The sequence below is a fragment of the Macaca mulatta genome, chromosome 4 (assembly GCF_049350105.2).
Source record: "Macaca mulatta isolate MMU2019108-1 chromosome 4, T2T-MMU8v2.0, whole genome shotgun sequence".
NCBI lineage: Eukaryota > Metazoa > Chordata > Mammalia > Primates > Cercopithecidae > Macaca > Macaca mulatta.
Genome location: NC_133409.1, coordinates 155278411 through 155301995, shown reverse-complemented (window position 1 = coordinate 155301995; position 23585 = coordinate 155278411). Strand labels below are relative to the sequence as shown.

Genomic DNA, 23585 nt, shown 5'->3' with positions numbered 1-23585 from the left:
CAGTTTTTTACAGGCACTATACTAGTATGTCCTACTTCATTCTGTAACGGTTATTATTTTTCACATTTTATAGGTGAGAAAACTCAGCAGTAATGAAGTTAATTATCTTGCTAAAGATCACATAGTAAGTGGTAGAACCAAGATTTTAACGCATTTTATTCCAGGGCCCTAGTTCTTAACGCTTAAACTTGATTATGTCACTGAAAATATTCCTATGGAATATAACATCAGAAAAGATAGCGCTTGTACACCACAACTCTAAAGTTGGTGGCAGGGGAAAGAGGGAGACCTAGCACCCTTCTAGAAGGTTAATGCATCAACATTTCAAAATCATGGAGGGAGCTGCCACCCGCTAGGCTAGGAACCGACTGCACCCTTAAACCCCGCGGCGGCTCCCTCCCAATACGGGGTGCGCGAGACCACCACGGAGAGCCTCTTCCTAGAGGGGCCGGAAGCAGCAGGAGCCCCGGTACACGCCCATCTTCCGGCCAGGATGTGTGTCCCGGGTGAGTGAGTGTCCTGTGGCGTCCGGGACCGAGTTTGTGGCCCAGGGTTATGTGCAGACTTCACACCTCTAACTTTTCTCAGGGTTCCTATTGATTGTTAGGAACAGGATTTCGGGGATGAAGGTGGCAGCTGCAAGAGGAGGCTGCGACTGAGACCCCAGATTCGTCCCCCCTTCACCACACACAACACCAAGATGGGCCCCAGGAGGGCATGGAGAGAAGACTTCCTTTCTTCTCCTCTCCCCTCCTGGTGCTGGCAGTATGAAGCTGTCTCCCAGAGGCATTAGTAGAGGAGCCCTGTGGGAGAAATGAGGTGTATAATCACACTTAAATCTGTTTATGCTGTCATTGAACCTCTAAACACAATTGGATTATTTTCTAATGATCAGAAGTGTTATGTGTAGATGTATTTGTAGTGAGACACACTAGTATGCTTGCTTTGGTGTCTTAATTTTATAATATTTGTAGTCAAGCTTCACATTGTTTCCATTGTTAAACTTAAAAAAAGTTGACTCGCAAATGAGAAATGAAGATTATAACCTAGAATGCACAGAATGGCAAGCCACTAATGCATTCAGTGAGGGAAGGGTAAAGGCAAGTTTTTATTAGCAAAAAGAGAGGTTCATATAAGCTGCTTAGAGACCGTGTTCATTGGTTTCAGAGGCTCAAATCTGGAGTTGTCAGTTCATGGTGGAGATGCCATAATTGGGCAAGTGTTCTTTCCAGAACATCGTATCTGAATTATAGCAGTCCTAAAGAATGTCTACTGATAAACCTTGTCAAAGCAGGAGATGCATGGAGGAAATGAAAGGGTTTCTTGTGCGGTGTTTAGAAAGACCTTGGAAACAGTTCTTATCTCAAACATGTAAGCATGAGCCTCCTCTCCTTCATGCCTTCCCAGCCGTATTTTACCTGGGTCTGACAAAAGTGATTTCATCCTCGTATCTGCAGTTTTCAAATCATATTATTAATTGTATGTCTGTCTTACCTAGTTTGTGCTTTCTGTCGCACATGATAAAATTCACCCGAATTGTCCATTTTCCTTTTGAATTTGTGGTTCAATGAGTTTCAAGATAACTAGATGTCTTTAATCTTAAAAAAATAAATAAAAGTTCTTAGCAACCTTTTCATTTCTGCAAGTTAGTAATGATTTATTTTGCCTTGGGAGTGACCCAAAAGAAACTTGCCCAAGGACAGCCTCCTTAAAGCAGACTTCTATATACCCCAACCTGCAAAATAAGACTTTACATGAACTGTTATAGCCCATAACAGCTGCAGCCTTGACTAATAAATCTCAAAGGGAATAGAAAAGTCGCCTGACAGTTAAAGCAGAGGACTACACTAGGGGCCAAGATATGGGCTACTTCATATGGAAGAACTCCAGCAACCAGGAGGTAGCTCATCAGAACGTTAGGCATTTCTGCTACCAGGAGGCACCTGGACCCTGTGAGGCTTTGAGCTGATTCTGGGAACTTTGCCATCAGTGGCTGAGGCCAGAGACCCGCACCAAAGAACAGATCCTGGAATTGCTGGTGCTGGAGCAGTTCTAGACTATGCTGCCAGAGGAGCTCCAAGCCCAGATGTTAGAGCATCAGCTGGAGAACAAAGAGGATGTGGTGATCATGGCGGAGGATTTGGAAAGAGAGCTTGATGAAACAGAATGTCAGGTGTGATTAAAAGGCACATGAACACCCTAGCCAGAGAAAGAAGCAGCCACACACCCAGGGAAGCAAGGTTGCAGAGCTCAATCTCCACTCCCTCCCACTAGATATATAATTCTCTGTGTTTCTCACTCTCATCCTTTCTGGTTTGCTCCTTACTTCTTAAGGGTGGAAGAAGACTGTGTCAGCATTCTTTCTCTATTCTATGCCCTGAGATGTGTTCTGTAAGATGTCTTTTAAATATATTAACTGTGGTTCCCTCATTGAGTCTTTCACAAGCCCAGCCATATCTAATCGTTTCCAAGTTGCAGCCAGTGCATGTGGAATGGGACTGCACTCAGAATATCATCATCAAGCAGCACAGGAGCCACCAACTATTCCTTTCCAGCCAATGAAAAGACAGTTTAAATGGGAATATCCAGAATTCCAGGCCATTCATGAGCAAGGTGAGCATTGCAATCCATCTCAAGAGAAAGGGAGTGGTTGAAAGCTCTGCCAGTTACCCAGGCTGAACAGCATTAGGAGCATCTCAGACATAACACCATGCTGAATCAGACTGAAGGTCCATCTCCTGAAGTACTACATTCCAGCTTATGTGGCACTAACAGAGGACCTGATGCAGAATGGCATAATGCTGTCCTCCCTCATATCAGCCTCAGCAGGAAGTTGTACACCAGCTTCCCTAATATCTTTTAAAAAGCTATTCTAGGCCACTCTCATAAAACAAAAGTACCTTTAATTTTTTGTAATATTTTCATAATATATAACTTCATATACCAATCTCTACTACACATTTAGTGCTTTCTCTGTAAAGTAGACTTTATTCTTTTGTCTTAAAATTACCTTTTCTGAATCCCCTGGATCACCTAATGCCATTTTGTACCCTCTTTTCTGTTCCCTTGTAATAGAAGCTACATAATTGACCTGATCTTTTAGACTCATCTAAACATTTTTATTCTTTAGTCCCTGTTGTCTTTAATTCAAACATTACAAATAATTCTAAAATATCCCTTAGGTCAATCGTCTTCAGTATTACTTCCTCATTGGACCCATTACTTCTAACTTCAGTATGTTGGAATTTGTCCTGACTCTCAATAGAAACAAATTATTTTTCTCTTACCTGTCACTTTCCACATGCCATCTTCAGAACTTCCACTCACTTTCATCCTCCTCTACTTTTGACACTCATTTTTACTTCCATTGCTCAACACAGCTCTCTTCTTGGTTGTTCCTTTATTCTGTCTCTTCCTTTGCTCAGTGGTTTGGACTGAATGTTTGTGGTAACACCAACAACCCCCAAACAATTTATACATTGAGGCCCTAACCTCCAATGAGTTGGTGTTATAGATGCGGCCTTTGAGAGGTAATTAGTTCTTGAGGGCAGGGCCCTGGTATAATAGGATTAATGCCCTTTTAAAAGCAGACACCAGAGAGCTTGATATCTCTTCCATGCACACATGAAGGTAAGGTCTTGTGAGCACAACAGCAAAAAAGTGATCATCTGAAAGCCAGAAGGAGAGCCCTCCCTAGAAACCAACCATATTAGTACCCTGATTTCAACCTCCAGAACTGTGAGAAAATAAATTTCTCTTATTTAAAACCACCAGTATAGTATTTTGTTATGGCGGCCCAACTTAACACCACTTCATGTCCCAATTCTGTGGCAATAATGTGCACGAGAGGTCTCCTTCCATTTACCAGCTATCTTATTCCTCGCTTACAAGGAATATATTCTTAGAGATATCACAAGCAGGGAAGATAGTTATCTGCATGGAGCATAGCTTGCTTGCTTAAAGAAAAGGACAAAAGTATTAATAGTAGATTTTGACTGAAGAACCATTTACATTTTCTAAGGGCCATTTTTTCACAGAAAACCAGTGTGTGCTCCCAAAAGTATAAGTAACCCAATTTAGTATTTTATTCAAAGTGAAACATATACTTAGGAATAGAATTCATGAAAAATTTTAAAAATATAGGATGCATACTCCATTCACAGTGGCTATATCCTAGAAAATCCCTAAGTATTACTCTGTACTATATTTCTTTCCCTTAATTTGGGGAAACTTTAGTTACTGAGATTATACCCTTGAGATACAGAGATCTTTACGATTCAAGACTCAGACTTAACTAGCCTAGTTTTCCTTTTCTTTATTCTGGTTCCCCATCTTCCAAATGAGTCTGTAGTTGGAAACTCTCACCCCTTAGTTTCCTCCCAATCAGCACCAGTTTGGGGGAGTTAAGGAATTATTTTTCATTTCCAGCTCTGGCTCTAAATAATGTGTCTCCAGCAGTGAAATGTAGGCCAAGATAGCTCTCTGATATGTAGCTCCTACAAAGGAACCCACTTCTCAGAAGCACTGAAAAAGGCAAATTATGAAGGTTCATAATACAATATAATAAAAATTCTTTAGTCATCCACTATTACAGATAATAAGCCAAATTTTAAATTCATACTGTATAACAAATTTGAATTTAGAAATAATTCCTCTTTATTCTTTTCATTTCAACCCAAAGTTACTTACTGATATAGTTCAGATATGTGTCTCTACCCAAATCTCATGTTGAATTCTAATCCCCAATATTGGAGATAGGGCCTGGTGGGAGGTGATTGGATCATGGAGTTGGATCCTTCTGAATGGTTTAGCACCATCCTCTTGGTACTGTTCTCCTGATAGTGAATTCTTGTGTGATCTCGTTGTTTACAAGTGTGTGGCACCTCTCCCTTCTCTGTCTCTCTTGCTCCTGCTCCTGCTCCTGCCATGTAAGAATCCTGCTCTCCCTTTGCCTTCTGCCATAATTGTAAGTTTTCTGAGGCCTCCTCAGAAGCCAAGCAGATACCAGCGTCATGCTTCCTGTACAGCCTACAGAAGCATAAGCCAATTAAACCTCTTTTCTTTATAAATTACCCAGTCTCAGGTATTTCGTTGTAGCAATGTGAGAACGAACTAATACACTAACTCTGAAACATAACTTTTTATGTATCCACATCATTTCGTAAAATTTTGTAGAAGTCTTAAAATATTTTAATCCCATCTTTCTCATCTGAAAGCACTGACATTCCACGTTTTTTCAAGAAAAAATATTTGGTTAGAAACACAGTAAAGTTTGTCTTCTGAGTATGAACATTTTATAAAGACAAAATAAAAAACCCTTTATAACATAAAGCCTGGGAAAAGATTTTGTTCCATAGCCTAGAAATACATTTGTAATATGTTGCTTAAATGAGATTCATGACATTTTAACAGGTATTTTATGATTGTTTATTTCTTTACTTATATGTCATATAATCCTTTTGTTCTTCCATTTTGATTTGGCAGAGCCAATACTCACCTATACTACAGCTTTCTTATGCCAGCACAAGAATGCTGTATTCAAAATACTTTCCATGTATTATCTTCTTTTATCCTCAGATATCCTTGGCAGATAGTAGGGCAGATATTACCCTCATCTTATTGAAGAAAATTCTGAGTATAAGGAAGTCAAATAACTTGTCAACAGTTACACGGTTATGAGGCAAAGAAGCAACAGTCTCCAAAGCTACAGCTATTTATACAAAGACAATACATAAACCCTTACATTATAAGTGTCTAGTGCATTGCAAAGAAGACTTATGAGTGTTTAGCTAGAAGACTGAAGGAATTCAGGAAATGCCACTCCAAACTATGCCAATTTGGTATATGGGTTAATTCTAGCCAAAGCGACTTGAAAAACAACAAATGTAAGGAGAAGCTTTCTCTGAACTCCCCCTATCTGCCTAAAGACAGATCCTCCAAAAGGAGCTCAACTGTCATCAGTCCCCTCCCTGAGAGTTTCATCAGCCAGGGAAGATTAACTCTTATCACAAGAGAAGAGGCTAGAAGTTGACACAGCACCTAGACAAACTTCTTCAAAAACTATCAGCTCTTCTGAGGACCCATTCATCTTTCCCAAACATTATTTCTCCCCTAAATTGCCTACATCTCCCCTCCCCTCCCCTGTAGATAGAAACTCCTGAATCTCACTGGTTGTTTAGGTGTATGCTTTCTTTTCTGTACTGCCTCCATGCACATAATAAAATTGTACATCTTCTCATGTTAACCTGCCTGTTATCAGTTTCTGTCATAGACTCAGTTATCAAATCCTCAGAGGGTAGAGGGAAAGTCTTTTCACCTTGCAAGACGTTTTGAAGAATCATCTCCATATGAGGGCCATCAAGTCAGGAAAAAATGTGCCATGTGAGAAGGAAATGACTTTGGAGCTTTCTTTGTGCTCCTTCTCATAACATCCTTTTCCAAAATGCATTATCCATTGGGAAAGGCCTGAATTCTTAGCAAAATTGGTCCCCATATTTATTCCATTATTAGGGTCTCTTATCTACATGGAAGTTTGGTGCCTTATCAGAGCTGAGCTCACCCGAAAACTTCTCTTACATTCATTGCATTCATAGAGTTTCTCTACTGTGTGAAGTGTCTTGTACTGAATAAGGCTGGCACTTTAATTTAAAGCTTTCCCACATTCTTTACATTTATAAGACCTCACTTTGACATAAATTTTCAGGATAACAGTGTTGACCAATTACACTTATTACAATGATACAGTTTCTCCCAAGACCGACTTCTCAGATACCCAGTTAAGTTGGAAACACTAAATAAAGATTTTTCCACTCACTATAATTATAAGGTTTTTCTCCAGTCTGGTTTCTCCTGTGTCTAATGAGATTTGAGTTCCAGGCAAAATTATCCTCACAATTACAACTTGTATGTTTAAAGGCTTCTCTGCAATTGTCTTCCTTGTCAGTTTCCCCATTGAGTCTGCTAGATCTTCATGCCTGGCCTCAAAGATGTGTGACCTATGCAGTCACACAGGCCACAGGGCCCAGTATTCACGAGGGTACTGTGTTTAGAGAGCCCTGAGCACAGTTTAGTGCTCTGTTGTCACAGGCTTGAAACTGTTAATTTTACCTTTGAACTTGTGTTTTGTAAGTGAGGTAAGTAGAACAATAGGGCATCCACATGAGCAGAAGCTCTCCATGCTATATGTGTTATCTGTGGTTTCCTGCTGCACCATTCACATATGGCACTTGTGATCCTCCATGAGCATGGAATTCTGGTGGGTCAACAATGCATCACAGTTCATTCAGCAAGATTCAGAGTGAGTACAAGGAAAGTATTTGAGTAAGCTGGGGCACTCACAGCCTGGAGAGATCATGCTTTCTGCAGGAACCAGAACTTGCTTTTAAGTCAGAAATCTGTCAATGGCAGGGTCTAAAAAACTGGAGTAGCCAAGGAACTATCAGGGCTCAAAGCATGGTGTGCCAAAGTATGGCACCTTGGCATGTGCTGAAGGAGACAGGAGGACTTCAGAAGCAAGAAAGTCTCTCTGACCTTCTCCTCCCTCCTGTCTCTTGCCCATCTTTCTCTTTTTATAGTTTGCTTTCTCAAAGCAAACTATAACACCTACTAAGGTCACTCTCTCTGACCTACCTCCCTTGAAAGTAGGTCACAAGATCCTCATGGGTCAGATGTCCTGCCTTATACTTAAAGGAAAGGAATTCATGCAGAGAGACCAAGAAGAATCTGAACAAAGAGACCTTGCTCAGTTTATTACCGTAAAATCATACCCTTTTTGTTCAATCAGGTTTCTCCACAACCATCTGCTTTTTTCATCATACTTAGGCTAAAAATACAGTTTTACCTGATTCAGTCTTCATTTCTGAAGGTTCTTGTGGCATGTAAAACTTTAATTAGATAAATTTGTAATGCTTTCCTCTTGTTAATATGTCTTTTGTTATAGGTGTGTCAGCCATGACTCCTGTGTTTCATAAGGAAAAAGTATTTCTTTTTTATTCATGTTACTTTCTATATTAGGCAAACACTTCCTGAAAATGACACAGAAGGAAAGGGAAAGATTGAGCAACTCATAGTTCTTTTTTCTTTCAATCCTTCCTAACTCATCAGTAAGCTAAAGAGAGAGAGTTTTGGTAGACTGTGTGCCTTTCAAGTGATGAGTTCGTTTTATACAGTGTTTTCACTAATGTGGTAAGAACAAAATATATATGCATGTAGAAGCTACAAAATATGAATTTTGTGTAATCTTGGTAATTCTACACATGAGATAAATCCTTTTATGTTTGCATTTAAAACTGGCATTGCATAATATAAAGATGAACAATAAAATTAATGCTAATAATTTAAAATACACCCCTAGCTATTATGTTTCCCTGACTGGTCTATAAAAGAGGGAAAAATAATTTTCCCTTTACCCTTCTAAGTTTTTGTTGGGGCCCCTGTAATAAAAGACAAATTAATAAGAAAAAAACAAATAAGATGGTTAACATGTATTATATCTCATGTATGCATGGGGAAAAGCTCAAAGAAAGAGTAACTCTCGAAGAGATGGCTTAGAATTCAGGCTTAAACACCATCTTTAGCTAAAAACAGAGGTGTGAGAGAGACCAGTTATGGAAATGACCAGGAAAAGTAAACAAGAATAAGGTTTGTTGTACAAATCAAAGTTTGTGCCTTCTCCATTGATATGACTGTCTTGTAATTCAGTCTTCCTTCTCTTCCTGGTATAGAGAGGGAGACACCTTTACAAATAGAGATGTCCTGTTTCATAAATACAAGTTTCACTTTCATTAGGGTAACTTCTACCTTGTTTTCAGATCTTCTCCCATGTTTGCTGTTTCTCAGAATAATCCTTATGTCAAAAAAGTGTATTTGGGTTGTGGGGGGAAGAAAAGAAAATAAACCTTTTATCTAAGAAATGTGAGCCCCTTTAAATTATCAGGCCCAGAGAGATATTAGAATGAAACAGCAATCATGTCACTCCACCTCAAGTTAAATAATTATCTCTTGAAGCCACCTGCTGTGTGGACTCTCAAATAACTGATGCCAAGAAGCAATAAAGTACAATATGCTGGACACCATAACTCATACCCCATAGTTCATATAGCCAATGTTAACATATAACCAATCATTAATCAATGTTATCTCTGTAAACCAATGAGAATTACTGTCAAACATTGTTGCATCAGTTCACTCCTTGTTCCCTTTGACTTTAAAAGCCTGCTTGTAACCAAGGCTGGCACAGCACTCCCCAGGCAACTTGGAAGTGTGTCCTGGGCAGCTGTCCTCACTTTGGCTCAAGTAAACTCCTTAAATTATATTTTGTGCCTCAATCTCTTCCTTTTAGGTTGACATTTTTGGCACTGTGAGCAGGATTCAGAACAACCCATCCCCTACCATCCAACGTTCCTCCTGGACTCAAGAGGTTGGCTGCCTCCAACCCCTTATGTTCATTCTTCTGACTCCGAGAGAAATTGTTGAAGATAAAGGGGTAAGTTCTACTGAAAATCTGTACCTTTTCACTTTTTGGTTTAAAGTCTATACTTTGTTTGAGTTATTCTTTCCAATCCTCCCTTTCTAGAATGAAGGTTTTCTGTTGTCACCCTGCAGATAGAAGATTTGGGTTACAGGAAAAACTGCCTTTTCTGCCTCTGCCTGAGGACAGAAGGTTTAGGTCACAGTCAGGCAAAGAGCTTTGCAGAGAATTCCTGCCTTTTCCACCTCTGTCCCACAGAGGGTTCAGTTCAAAGTACTAGCAATTAGGCACTGGTGGTTTCATTTTACATGGCATGCTTTTAAGACTACAGGTGTTTTCTATTGCTGGAAATCCAGATGTAGATTTTCATTTGTTACTAATTCCTGTTAGTTATAACTGAAAAATATATGAGGGTGAGTTCTCTTGACCTGAAGAAAAGAAGCAATTGCGCCTTCTGACCCATTCAGGTGTTCCAGATGACTGAAGACTTTGCAGAGGTGTCAGGTATATGGCCTAGGATGTGAAGTGGCCTTGTAGGGCATTCCTCACCAAAATAACATTTTAGGGATCCCCTTCTGCTCTTCAGGTATAATATGAGGGTATGGTCCCCTATACCTTGAGCACTCTAATGTCACCTGGTAGTTAGAGATAGCCCAAGATATGTAAGAGAGCAATTCACAACTCTTGGGTGACACCTAGAGCAGTGACGCTTATAAGCAGCACACTTGGACTCAAAACACATTCCTAGCCTTAGTCACTTTTGAAAAGTTCCTAAAATATGAGAAATCAAGCCTAAAAATCTAAGCACTCTTTTAAGGGACAGCCACTTTTAGAAATACCAATTGAATTTATAATGTTTACGGAGTGTCCTCTTATAAACACCTAGGAATGTGGACCCACCTAAACCAGGATGGTCATAGCAGCAATGGCCAAAATAGGCATCTTTAGAAATGGCTAAATCATTTATTGGTGCACACAGTTGGAAGAAGCTGGTTTAGAACCAGACAAATTGAATGGGGAGACTTACTTCCAACGGCAACTAGAAACTTCTAAAGAAATTCTGAGAAAATTTTCTCTATTCAAGAATGTGACAGGAAAATACCTTGGGCCCCCAAAATCACTAAGCTGAAAGGAAAACTCAAGCTGGGAGCTACTTAGGGCAAACCTGTCTCTCATTCTATTCAAAGTTTTCTCTCTGCTCACTGAGATAAAAGCATATCTGATTGCCTCCTTTGGAAAGGCTAATCAGAAACTCAAAAGAATACAACCGTTTGTCTCTCATCTATCTGTGACCTGGAAGCCCCCTTCCCACTTCCAGTCTTCCTGCCTTTGCTTCAAGTTGTCCCGCCTTTCCGAACCGAACCTATGTACTTCTTATACGTATTGATAGATGTCTCATGTCTCCCTAAAATGTATAAAACCAAGCTGTGCCCTGACTACCTTGGGTACATGTCGTCAGGACTTCCTGAGGCTGTGTCATGGGTGTGTGTCCTCACCTTGGCAAAATAAACTTTCTAAATTAACTGAGACCTGTCTCAGGTTTTCGGGGTTCACAAGAGGTAAACAAAAGAATATCTGAAACTATTTCTGAATTTTAAAAGACTTCAGAGACTTGCTTTCTTTCACCTCCAGCTCCTCCTCCTTCTACTCCTAAAATAGCCTCTGCAAAAATTATAACTCAGGAAATTATGACAATGAAAGGATCAAACTAACCAACTCCATCTTGTTTGTAACCTCTAAGCTGTCCTTGTTCATCTCTGGGCATAGGCCGAACTAACCTTGGGAAGGAATTTATCATCTAACATTGAAACAAAAATTATAATAGCCCTTTCCCAGAAAAACAAAACAAAAAAACAAAACAAAACACACAAATCCTTCTTGCCTGGGGACCAGTCTACTTTAGTAGTACTAACAAATTAGCTGTAAGATTACTGTTTGAGGCCATGCAGCCTCCAGCTGCAAGAGTCTGAACCTCCTCAAGGGGCTCCTGGGAATAACATCACTGGTGTAAACCCCAAGATCAGTTCTTGAGATATTTTGCAGATCCTGCATTCCAGTGCATCAGCTGACACCACCAGACGGTAATCTGGATCAACCAGTTCTGCAGTCTCACCCAGGAACAGAAGACAGCAAGAAAAACTCACTTGGACCCCCTGTGATTCCATCTCCAACCTGACCAATCAGCACTCCCCAATTCCGGAGCCCCTACCTGCTAAATTATAGTTTAAAACTCTGATCCCTGAGTTTACAGAGACTAATTTGAGTAATAATAAAACTCCAGTCTCCCACACCATAGGCTCTGCATGAATAACTCTTTCTCTATTGCAGTTCCCCTGTCTTGATATATCAGCTTTGTCTAGGCAGTGGGCAAGGTAAATCTGTTGAGTGGTTACATCCCTGTGCCTTCATATTCTTTCTTATCTGAACTCCCCTGTCGTGACTTGCCTCTCCTTCCATTATCACTGCCTGAGGAAGTCTCCTAGGTCTTTTCTAAACATGTAGATTAGAGTAGAATTCCACAAGGTACTCAAACATCAGTTGATTCTGTACTTGATTATTTTGAACGATTTGAAGAAAACTTTTAAACAAAATTCTGAATGGCTGATTCTAATCTCCAAGATCAACAGAATGATTATCTTATAAATTCTACTTTCCTCAACGACTTAAATGAGGACTTGGTTATCTTAATTAAAAGACACCAGCTTAATTGGGTGAATATATAAATTCATGAATTAGCAAGCTTAGCAGATCAACTTTCTAAAGCTACTAAGAAAAAAAAAATAACTAAGGCCTGAAAGAGGCCTTAGTTTGTAACTACGACAATTGACTAGTCAAACTAGGCCTTTTGAGAAAAGATGAATGATCCTTTCTAATGACAAAAGAGGCATTTGCTTCTATTGCAAAAAGCCTGGCCATTTTACTTATTTATTTATTTATTTGAGATGGAGTTTCGCTCTTGTTGCCCAGGCTAGAGCACGATCTCAGCTCATCGCAACCTCCACTTCCTGGATTCAAGCGATTCTCCTGCCTCAGCCTCCCAAGTAGCTGGGATTACAGGCATGTGCTACCACGCCCGATTAATTTTGTATTTTGAGTAGAGATGGGGTTTCTCCATGTTGGTCAGGCTGATATCGAACTCCTGACCTCAGGTGATCCGCCCACCCTGTCGGCCTCCCAGAATGTTGGGATTACAGGAGTGAGCCACCGTGCCCAGCCATGCCTGGCCATTTTTAAAAGGATTGTGGAAAACTTAAATGACAACAGGAACAACAAGAGGACAGGGCCTGACAAGATAAGTAGGGTTGCTTCAAGGACCAAAAGGGGGCTTTCCCATTTCTCCAAATGTATCTTACATCTTCATGAATGGAGAACAGACACATACCCTCAAAACACTAGAGCTACTTTTTCTGTCCTCTACCCTACTACCTTAAACTGTCTGCTTCCTCAGAGTAATGAAACTAAATGGTAGGCGTATCTAATCAACCTATTACTGTATGTAAGTCCAAAACCTTAGAATTCCAGGTAGGTTTCCTCAGTGTTGTTCCTTTCTGCTTGTTCCCTCAGCTCCCGTATATCTCTTAGGCAAATATTTTTTGGAATTTCAAAATGCACACATTTTCTTCTCTTGAAAGGGAGAAATGTATTTAAATTTGTAACAGAAGGAGCAAATGAACAACTACGGAATAAGAATGAAACTCCTAAGATTATAAAAAATACATATCCAATAATATTTTTCTACACTGGGACTAATAAATGCCAGTGATAATTTATTGCAAGCTTTGCCAGACCATTTATGGTCCCAATCCTCCACTGACATTGCTAAAATGTATTCAGCTGCCACCATTAAAGTGGAAGTAAACCCGATTAAATCCTTACCCAATATCAGCCAATACCCTTTGAATGTCTTGCTGGATTTTGCAGTCTCTTGAAGATATAAATCTTATTATTCATTTGAAATGTTAACATCCAAGGAATTAGCTAAGCAGCATTCTAGCTGAGATCAGATTTGAAAGAGTTAAAATTCTTTAGGCCATCACAAAATTCCTTTCCTCAGTGGATATGTTACCAGAAAGGGGTTCTGATCCAGACCCCAAGAGAGGGTTCTTGAATCTCGTGCAAGAATTCAAGGCAAATCCATGGAGTAAAGTGAAAGCAAGTTTATTAGCAAAGGAATAAAAAATGGCTACTCCCTAGGCAGAGCAGCAGCTTGGGCTGCTTGACTGATAATACTTGAGTATGTGCTAAACAAGGGGTGGATTATTCATGAGTTTTCTGGGAAAGGGATAGGTAATTCCCCAGAACAGAGGGTTTCTCCCCATTTTAGACCATATAGGGTAACTTTCTGATGTTGCCATGGCATTTGTAAACTGTCCTGGTGCTGGTGGAAGTGTCTTTTAGCATGCTAATGCATTATAATTAGCATATAATGAGCAGCGAGGACAATCAGAGATCCCTTTCTTAGCCATCTTGGTTTTGGTAGGTTTTGGCTAGCTTCTTTACTGCATCCTGTTTTATCAGCAAAATCTTTGTGACCTGTATCTTGTGCTGACCTCCTGTCTCATCCTGTGACTTAGAATGCCTTACCTCCTAGAATGCAGCCCAATAGGTCTCAGCCTGTATTTTGCCCAGCTCCTTTTCAGGATGGGGTTGCTCTGGTTCAAACACCTCTAGCAGACACCATTAGCTCAGGGGAAAACAAACAAACATATATTAGAATAAATTTGAGTTATTTGTTTCAAATTATTCATATGACTCTTGACATTTTGGGGTACTCATTTGTAATTCTTTCTACTATAGGAAACTAAAATATTCCTCTCTAAAATACTGAGCTAGAAAAGGTGAAAATGCATGAGGACATTCTGCCTCCTTCCTTGCTTGCCTGATGGCAGGAAAGCGATTTTCAAAGACAAAGGTTTTCCTGCCTTTTCCCACCTGAAGACTGGTCCTTCTACAAAGCTTACATATCAGCTCAGAGACAGCCCCAGAGAATCTAGAAGCAGACTTTACTCTTCCCATAAATTTACTTTTCCATATTTTCCCACCTTTGGCACTACCCCTATAGGCACCTTTGGTTTTCCTGTTTTACCAGCTGTCTCTTTCAATCTTCCATTTGGCCTTTATGTGTAGGACATCAGCTGAGAAGCAGAGACCCTAGAGAATATGGCCTGACTAAAACATAGGTTGTATACCATTTGTGGCTTGCAAGAATTTCTTTCTTTGACATTTGAGTTGGTTCTGGGTCTTGTGAGGACTGCTTTGCACCTCTTTGGAGATTTCCTTGTGCATCACAAGGCCTTAGGTAAGGCTTATTGGTTCAGGTGAGTCACTTGAAAAGGTACCTTTGGTTTAAAAGAAAGAAAAAAAAAAGCTTAAAAGCTCGGAATATTGGCTGTTTGTCCCAGATGAAATCTGATAAAAGATGTGAAAAGAATTTTATTAAGAGCTCTATGGTCAGAAGTCAGCTTAATTAAAAGCTGATAATCAGGCGTGTGTGTGTGTGAGAGAGAGAGAGAGTGTGTGCGTGTGTGTGTGTGAGTGTGTGTGAGAGTCTGTGTGTGTGTGCGTGAGATGTATGTATATATGGCCTTTCCGCTTTTTCTCTTTTGGATTCTGTTTCCAGGAATTTTTGTTTGTTTTTTCCGTCAACATAAACCACCTTTTAATTATATGCTTGGTCCCTCACTTTGCTTGCATGACTTTCTTTTTCTTTTTCTTTTTTTTAATTATTATTATACTTTAAGTTCTGGGATACATGTGCAGAATGTGCAGGTTTGTTACATAGGTACACATGTGCCATGGTGGTTTGCTGTACCCATCAACCCATCATCTAGGTTTTAAGCCCCGCATGCATTAGGCATTTGTCCTAATGCTCTCCTTCCCCTTGCCCCCAACACTACAACAGGCCCCAGTGTGTGATGTTCCCCTCACTGTGTCCATGTGTTCTCATTGTTCAACTCCCAATTATAAGTAAGAACATGTGGTGTTTGGTTTTCTGTTCCTGTGTTAGTTTGCTGAGAATGATGGTTTCCAGCTTCATCCATGTCCCTGAGAAGGACATGAACTCATTCTTTCTTATAGTTGCATAGTATTCCATGGTGTATATGTGCCATGTTTTCTTTATCCAGTCTATCATTGGTGAGCATTGGGGTTGGTTCCAAGTCTTTGCTATTGTAAACAGTGCTGCAATAAATATACGTGTGCATGTGTCTTTATAGTAGGATGATTTATATTTCTTTGGGTATATACCCAGTAATGGTATTGCTGGGTCAAATGGTATTTCTGATTCTAGATCCTTGAGGAATCACTACACTGTCTTCCACAATGGTTAAACTAATTTATACTCCCACCAACAGTGTAAAAGTGTTCCTATTTCTCCACATCCTCTCCAGCATCTTTCGTTTCCTGACTTTTTAATGATCGCCATTCTACCTGGCATGAGATGGTATCTCATGGTGGTTTTGATTTGCATTTCTCTAATGATTAGTGATGTTGAACTTTTTTTCTTATGTTTGTTGGCCATATAAATGTCTTCTTTTGAGGAGTGTCTGTTCACATCCTTCACCCACTTTTTGATGGGGTTGCTTTTTTCTTGTAAATTTGTTTAAGTTCCTGTAGATTCTGAATATCAGACCTTTGTTAGATGGATACATTGCAAACATTTTCTCCCGTTCTGTACGTTGCCAGTTCATGGTGATGATAGTTTCTTTTGCTATGCAGAAGCTCTTTAGTTTAATTAGATCCCATTTGTCAATTTTGGCTTTCGTTGCAATTGCTTTTGGAGTTTTCGTCATGAAATCTTTAAGTCTTTGCCTATGTCCTGAATGGTATTGCCTAGGTTTTCTTCTAGGGTTTTTATGGTTTTGGGTTTTACACTTAAGTCTTTAATCCATCTTGAGTTAATTTTTGTATAAGGTGTAAGGAAGGGGTCCAGTTCAGTTTTCTGCATATGGCTAGCCAGTTTTCCCAGCACCATTTATGGAATAGGGAATCATTTCTCCATTGCTTGTTTTTGTCAGGTTTGTCAAAGATCAGATGGTTGTAGATGTGTGGTGTTATTTCTGAGGTCTCTGTTCTGTTCCATTGGTCTATATGTCTGTTTTGCTACAAGTACCATGTTGTTTTGGTTACTGTAGCCTTGTAGTATATAGTTTGAAGTTAGGTAGGCATGATGCCTCCAGCTTTGTTCTTTTTGTTTAGGATTGCCTTGACTATATGGGCTCTTTTTTGGCTCCATATGAAATTTAAGGTAGTTTTTTTCCAATTCTGTGATGAAAGTCAATGGTACCTTGATGGGAATAGCATTTAATCTATAAATTACTTTAGGCAGTATGGCCATTTTCACAATGTTGATTCTTCCTATCCATGAACATGGAATTTTTTTCCATTTCCATTTCTGTTTCTTTGTCCTCTCTTATTTCCTTGAGCAGTGGTTTGTAGTTCTCCTCGAAGAGGTCCTTTACGTCCCTTGTAAATTGTATTCCTAGGTATTTTATTCTATGCAGCAATTGTGAATTAGAGTTTATTCATGATTTGACTCTCTGTTTGTCTGTTATTGGTGTATAGAAATGCTTGTGATTTTTGCACAATGATTTTGTATCCTGAGACTTTGCTGAAGTTGCTTATCTGCTTAAGGAGTTTTGGGACTGAGATGATGGGGTTTTCTAAATATACAATCATGTCATCTGCAAACGGAGACAATTTGACGTCCTCTCTTCCTATTTGAATACCCTTTATTTCTTTCTCTTCCCTGATTGCCCTGACCAGAACTTCCGATACTATGTTGAATAGGAGTGGTGAGAGAGGACATCCTTGCCTTGTGCTGGTTTTCAAAGTGAATGCTTCCAGCTTTTGCCCATTCAGTATGATACTAGCTATGGGTCTGATATAAATAGCTCTTATTATTTTGAGATATGTTCCATCAATACCTAGCTTATTGAACATGTTTATTTGTTTGTTTTGAGATGAAGTCTCGCTCTGTCACCCAGGCTGGCGTGCAGTGGCACAATCTCAGCTCACTGTAACCTCCACCTCCCAGGTTCAAGCAATTCTTCTGCCTCAGCCTCCTGAGTAGCTGGAACTACAGGCGCACACCACCACGCTAGGCTAATTTTTGTATTTTTAGTAGAGACGGGGTTTCACCGTGTTAGCCAGGATGGTCTTAATCTCCAGACCTCGTGATCCACCCACGTTGGCCTCCCAAAGTGCTGGGATTACGGGCATCATCCACCATATTGAGTGTTTTTAGCATGAAGGGGTGTTGAATTTTATTGAAGGCCTTTTCCACATCTATTGAGATAATCATGTGGTTTTTGTCATTGGTTCTGTTTGTGTATTGATTACGTTTATTGATTTGTGTATGTTGAGCCAGCCTTGCATCCCAGGGATAAAACTGACTTGATTGTGCTGGATAAGCTTTTGATGTGCTGCTGGATTTGGTTTGACAGTATTTTATTGAGGATTTTCACATTGATGATCATCAGGGATATTGACCTGAAATTTTCTTTTTTTGATGTGTCTCTGCCAGGTTTTGGTATCAGGATGATGCTGGCCTCATAAAATGAGTTAGGGATGATTCCCTCTTTTTCTATTGTTTGGAATAGTTTCAGAAGGAATCGGATCATCTCCTCTTTGTATCTCTGGTAGAATTCAGCTGTGAATCCACCTGGTCCTGAGCTTCTTTGGTTGGTAGGCTATTATGCTGCCTCAATTTCAGAACTTGTTATTGGTCTATTCAGGGATTCAACTTCTTCCTGGTTTAGTCTTGGGAGGGTGTATGTGTCCAGGAATTTATCCATTTCTTCCAGATTTTCTAGTTTATTTGCATAAAGGTGCTTTTAGTATTCTCTGATGGTAGTTTGTATTTCTGTGGTACCAGTGGTGATATCCCCCTCACCATTTTTATTGTGTCTATTTGATTCTTCTCTCTTTTCTTCTTTATTAATCTGGCTGGTGGTCTTTTTTTTTTTATCTTTTCAAAAAATCAGCTCCTGGATTGATTGATTTTTTGAAGGCTTTTTCGTGTCTCTATCTCCTTCAGTTCTGCTCTGATCTTAGTTATTTCTTGTCTTCTGCTAGCTTTTGAATATGTTTGCTCTTACTTCTCTAGTTCTTTTAATTGTGATGTTAGGGTGTTGATTTTAGATCTTTCCTGCTTTCTGATGTGGGCATTTTGTGCTATAAATTTTCCTCTAAACACTGCCTTAGCTGTGTCTCAGAGATTCTGGTATGTTATCTCTTTGTTCTCAATGGTTTTAAAGAACTTACTTATTTCTGCCTTAATTTCGTTATTTACCCAGTAGTCATTCAGGAGCAGGTTGTTCAGTTTCCATGTAGCTGTGTGGTTTTGAATGACTTTCTTTATCCTGAGTTCTAATTTGATTGCACTGTGGTGTGAGAGACTGTTATGATTTCTGATATTTTGCAATTGCTGAGAAGTGTTTTGTTTCCAATTATGTGGTCAATTTTAGAATAAGTGCTATGTGATATTGAGAAGAATGTATATTCTACTGATTTGGGTTGGAGAGTTCTGTAGATGTTTATTAGGTCTGCTTGGTCTAGAGCTGAGTTCAAATCCTGAATATGCTTGTTCATTTTCTGTCTCATTGATCTGTCTAATATTGACAGTGGGTCGTTAAAGTCTCCCACTATTATCGTGTGGGAGACTAAGGCTCTTTGTAGGTCTCTAAGGACTTGCTTTATGAATCTGGGTGCTCCTATATTGGGTGCATTTATATTTAGGATAGTTAGCTCTTCTTGTTGCATTGATCTCTTTACCATTATGTAATGCCCTTCATTGTCTTTTTTGATCTTTGTTGGTTTAAAGTCTGTTTTATCGGAGACTAGGATTACAACCCCTGCTTTTTTTATTTTTTTTTTTTCCCTGCTTGGAAAATATTCCTCCATGCCTTTATTTTGAGCCTACATGTGTCTCTACACATGAGATGAGTCTCCTGAATAAAGCACACCAATGGCTCTTGACTCTTTATCCAATTTGCCAGTCTGTGTCTTTTAAATTGGGCATTTAGGCCATTTACATTTAAGGTTAATATTGTTATGTGTGAATTTGATCCTGTCATCATGATGCTAGCTGGTTATTTTGCACATTAGTTGATGCAGTTTCTTCATAGTGTCATTGGTCTTTATATTATGGTATGTTTTTGCAGTGACTGGTACATATTTAGTGCTTTCTTCAGGAGCTCTTGTAAGGCAGGCCTGGTGGTGACAAAATCCCTCAGAATTTGCTTGTCTGTAAAGGATTCTATTTTTCTCCTTTGCTTATAAAGCTTAGTTTGGCTGGATATGAAATTCTGGGTTGGAAATTCTTCTTTATAAGAATGTTGAATATTGGCGCCCACTCTGTTCTGGCTTGTAAGGTTTCTGCAGAGAGATCCACTGTTAGTCTGATGGGCTTCCCGTTGTAGGTGACCTGACCTTTCTCTCTGGCTGCCCTTAACATTTTTTCCTTCATTTCAACCTTGGAGAATCTGATAATTATATGTCTTGGGATTGCTCTTCTTGAGAAGTATCTTAATCATGTTCTCTGTATTTCCTGAATTGGAATAATGGCCCATCTTACTAGGTTGGGGAAGTCCTCCTGGATGATATTCTGAAATGTGTTTTCCAACTTGGTTCCATTCTGTCTGTCACTTTCAGGTATACCAATCAATCGTAGGTTTGGTCTTTTCACATAGTCCCATATTTCTTGGAGGCTTTGTTCATTCTTTTTCATTCTTTTTTCTCTAATCTTGTCTTCATGCTTTATTTCATTAAGTTGATCTTCAATCTCTGATATCCTTTCTTCTGCTTGATCGATTCGGCTATTGATACTTGTAGGCTTCACAAAGTTCTCATGCTGTGTTTTTCAGCTCCATCAGGTCATTTATGTTCTTCTCTAAACTGGTTATTCTAGTTAGCAGTTCCTGTAACCTTTTATTAAGATTCTTAGCTTGCTTGCATTGGGTTAGAACATGCTCCTTTAGATCAGAGGAGTTTGTTATTATCCCCCTTCTGAAGCCTACTTCTGTCAGTTCATCAAACTCATTCTCTGTCCAGTTTTGTGCCCTTGCTGGAGAGGAGTTGTGATCATTTGGAGGAGAAGTGGCATTCTGGTTTTGGAATTTTCAGCATTTTGGGGGCTGGTTTTTCCTCATCTTCATGGATTTATCCACCTTTGATCTTTGATGCTGATGACTTTTGGATGGGGATTTGGGGTGGGCGTCCTTTTTGTTGAAGTTGATGTTATTGCTTTCTGTTTGTTAGTTTTCCTTCTAATAGTCAGGCCCTCTTCTGCAGGTTGGCTGGAGTTTGTTGGAAGTCCATTCCAGATCTGTTTGCCAGAGTGTCACCAGTGGAGGCTGCAGAACAGCAAAGATTGCTGCCTGATCCTTCCTCTGGAAGCTTCATTCCAGAGGGGCACCTGCCTGATGCCAGCCAGAGTGCTCCTGTATGAGGTGGCTGTTGACCCCTGCTGGGAGGTGTCTCCAAGTCAGGAGGCATGGGTGTCAGAGATGCACTTGAGGAGGCAGCCTGTCCTTTATCAGAGCTTGAGTGCTGTGGGAGATCCGCTGCTCTCTTCAGAGTCGGCAGGCAGGAATGTTTAAGTCTGCTGAAGCCGCACCCACAGCTGCCTTCCCCCCAGGTGCTCTGTCCCAGGGAGATGCAAGTTTTATCTATAAGCCCCTGACTGGGGCTGCTGCCTTTCTTTCAGAGATGCCCTGCCCAGTGAAGAGGAATCTAGAAAGGCCAATCTGAACTTCACGGTGGCTTCCTTAATACTGTGAGGGGAAAACCGCCTACTAAAGCTTCAGTAATGGTGGGTGCCCCTTCCCCCACCAAGCTTGATTGTCCCAGGTTGATTCCAGACTGATGTGCTGGCAGTGAGAATTTCAAGCCAGTGGTTCTTAGCTTGCTGGGCCCCATAGGAGTGGGACCCGCTGAGCAAAACCACTTGGTTCCCTGGCTTCAGCCCCCTTTCCAGGGAAGTGAATGGTTCTGTCTCCCTGAGGTTCCAGGCAACACTGAGGTGTGAAAAATAATACTCCAGCAGCTAGCTCGATGTCTGCCCAAACAGCCACCTGGGTTTTGTGCTTGAAACCCAGGGCCCTGGTGGTGTAGGCACATGAGAGAATGTCCTGTTCTGTGGGTTGCAAAAACCATGGGAAAAGCATGGTACCTGGGCCAGATAGCACAGTCCCTCATAGTTTCCCTTGGTTAGGGGAGGGAGGTCCCCTGCCCCTTGCCAATTCCCAGGTGAGGCGATGCCTCACCCTGCTTCTGTTCACCCTCCATAGGCTGCATCCACTGTCTAACCAGTCCCAATGAGATGAACCGGGTATCTCAGTTGGAAATGCAGAAATCACCACCTTCTACATTGGTCTCGCTGAGAGCTGCAGGCTGGAGCTGTTCCTATTGGGTCATCTTGTCAGATCCCTTTGTCATGACTTTTGCTGAGAAAAATGTAAAACTTAATTGGCCTTTTGGAAAGCTTAAACTCTTTCTCTTCACTTTGAGATGTAAACTTGCTACCTTGTTCTCTAAAACTCAGTTAAGGCTTCAGCCTTGTGAAACAGATAAACTTTAACTTCTTCCATTTACAAAGGCACAAATTGTCCTTTTAAACTAGTGAGTTTTATCTACTTCATGGAAAAGTTTTAAAATAAAAGCTATAGGCTGGGCGCAGTGGCTCATGTCTGTAATACCATCACTTTGGGAGGCCAAGGTGGGTGGATCACGAGGTCAGGAGATCAAGACCATCCTGGCTAATATGGTGAAACCCATCTCTACTAAAAATACAAAAAAAAGCCAGGCGCAGTGACAGACACCTGTAGTCCCAGCTACTCGGGAGGCTGAGGAAGGAGAATGGCGTGAACCCAGGAGGTGGAGCTTGCAGTGAGCCGAGATCATGCCACTGCACTCCAGCCTGGGCGACAGAGTGAGACTTTGTCTCAACAAAAGAAAAAATAAATAAAAATAAAATAATTTTTAAAAATGCTATAAAAGTTTTTGTCTCTACTTTTATGTATACCTGTATACCTATCTGTTTGTATATTATCTACATGGTACCAAGTTGACTTATAAATAACTGAGCACTCATGAATTAATAAGCCCAAATATTTTTCAGGTTCATGGGACTTTAGTAATCTTCATTAAATAAAACTAGTTTTAAAGTTGTTGGTAAATTTTCTTTTGTGCTCGTATCTCTAGGAAAAACATTGTTGGTAAAGTAAAAATGTCTTCAGAATTGTCAGTATTAAATATAATTCAGACATTTTGCTTGGGTCTGCTGGTCAGACAGGTTTAGGCTTATCTCTACTAAATGTTTTAAGTCATAAAACTGTTCCTTCTGTGATATTCTTTGATACTTGCTCAATTTGTGTGTGAGCATATGTCTTAGAGCCATTAAATTCTGGAATCTAGACAGGTGGCCATGTTAAGGCCTGGGAATATATGTATGATGACAGCACTTCGGCCAATAGCTGCAGGGAAGTACCAAACAAGTATATTCTCCCTGGCTCAGCTGTATCTCCTGGACATGCTAGGAAGGGTTAGTTTCACCAGACATTATCTTCACAAATCTATCTTTTGTCCTGGACTCTGCATCTGGTACATAACAATGAAAATTGCTTAAATTGCTTACTCGGGATCAGCACAGTGGCTTACAGCTGTAATCCTGGCACTTTGGGAGGCCAAGACAATAGGATCACTTGCTGGCCTGAGCCCCTAGGGAGAGGGGTGGCTATAGTCTCCACAGACCAAAAGATGTAGACTTTCCTGCTGCTAGTTCTGAGGAATCTAGGCAGACCAAACGAGTGGGCTTCTCCCCCGAGAAGCACACCCCCTCCACCAAGGGACAGTCAAAATGCTTCGTTTAATGGGTCCTGTTCCCTGTGCCACCCAACTGGGTGAGACCCTGCAAGAGGGGTTGTCAGACACCCTATACAGGAGTGTTCCTACTGGTATCAGTTCGGTGCCCCTTGAGGTCAGAGATCCTAGAGGAAGGAGCAGGCACCCATTTTGTGCTCTCCAGCGTCCTCAAGTGACATCTCGCCCTCTGTGGGCTGCACCCACTGTCTAACCAGTCCCAATAAGATGAACCAGTTACCTCAGTTGGAAAGGC

General features: G+C 40.4%; 1 long non-coding RNA gene across 1 annotated transcript; it reads left to right on the top strand.

The window, feature by feature from the left end:
* The first annotated feature begins 9193 nt into the window (after positions 1 to 9193).
* On the top strand, positions 9194 to 22359 carry LOC144340541 (uncharacterized). Its single transcript, XR_013416771.1, has 4 exons — positions 9194 to 9484; positions 20762 to 20919; positions 21177 to 21281; positions 21760 to 22359. It is a non-coding gene; the product is annotated as an uncharacterized LOC144340541 (long non-coding RNA).
* Positions 22360 to 23585: the final 1226 nt, after the last annotated feature.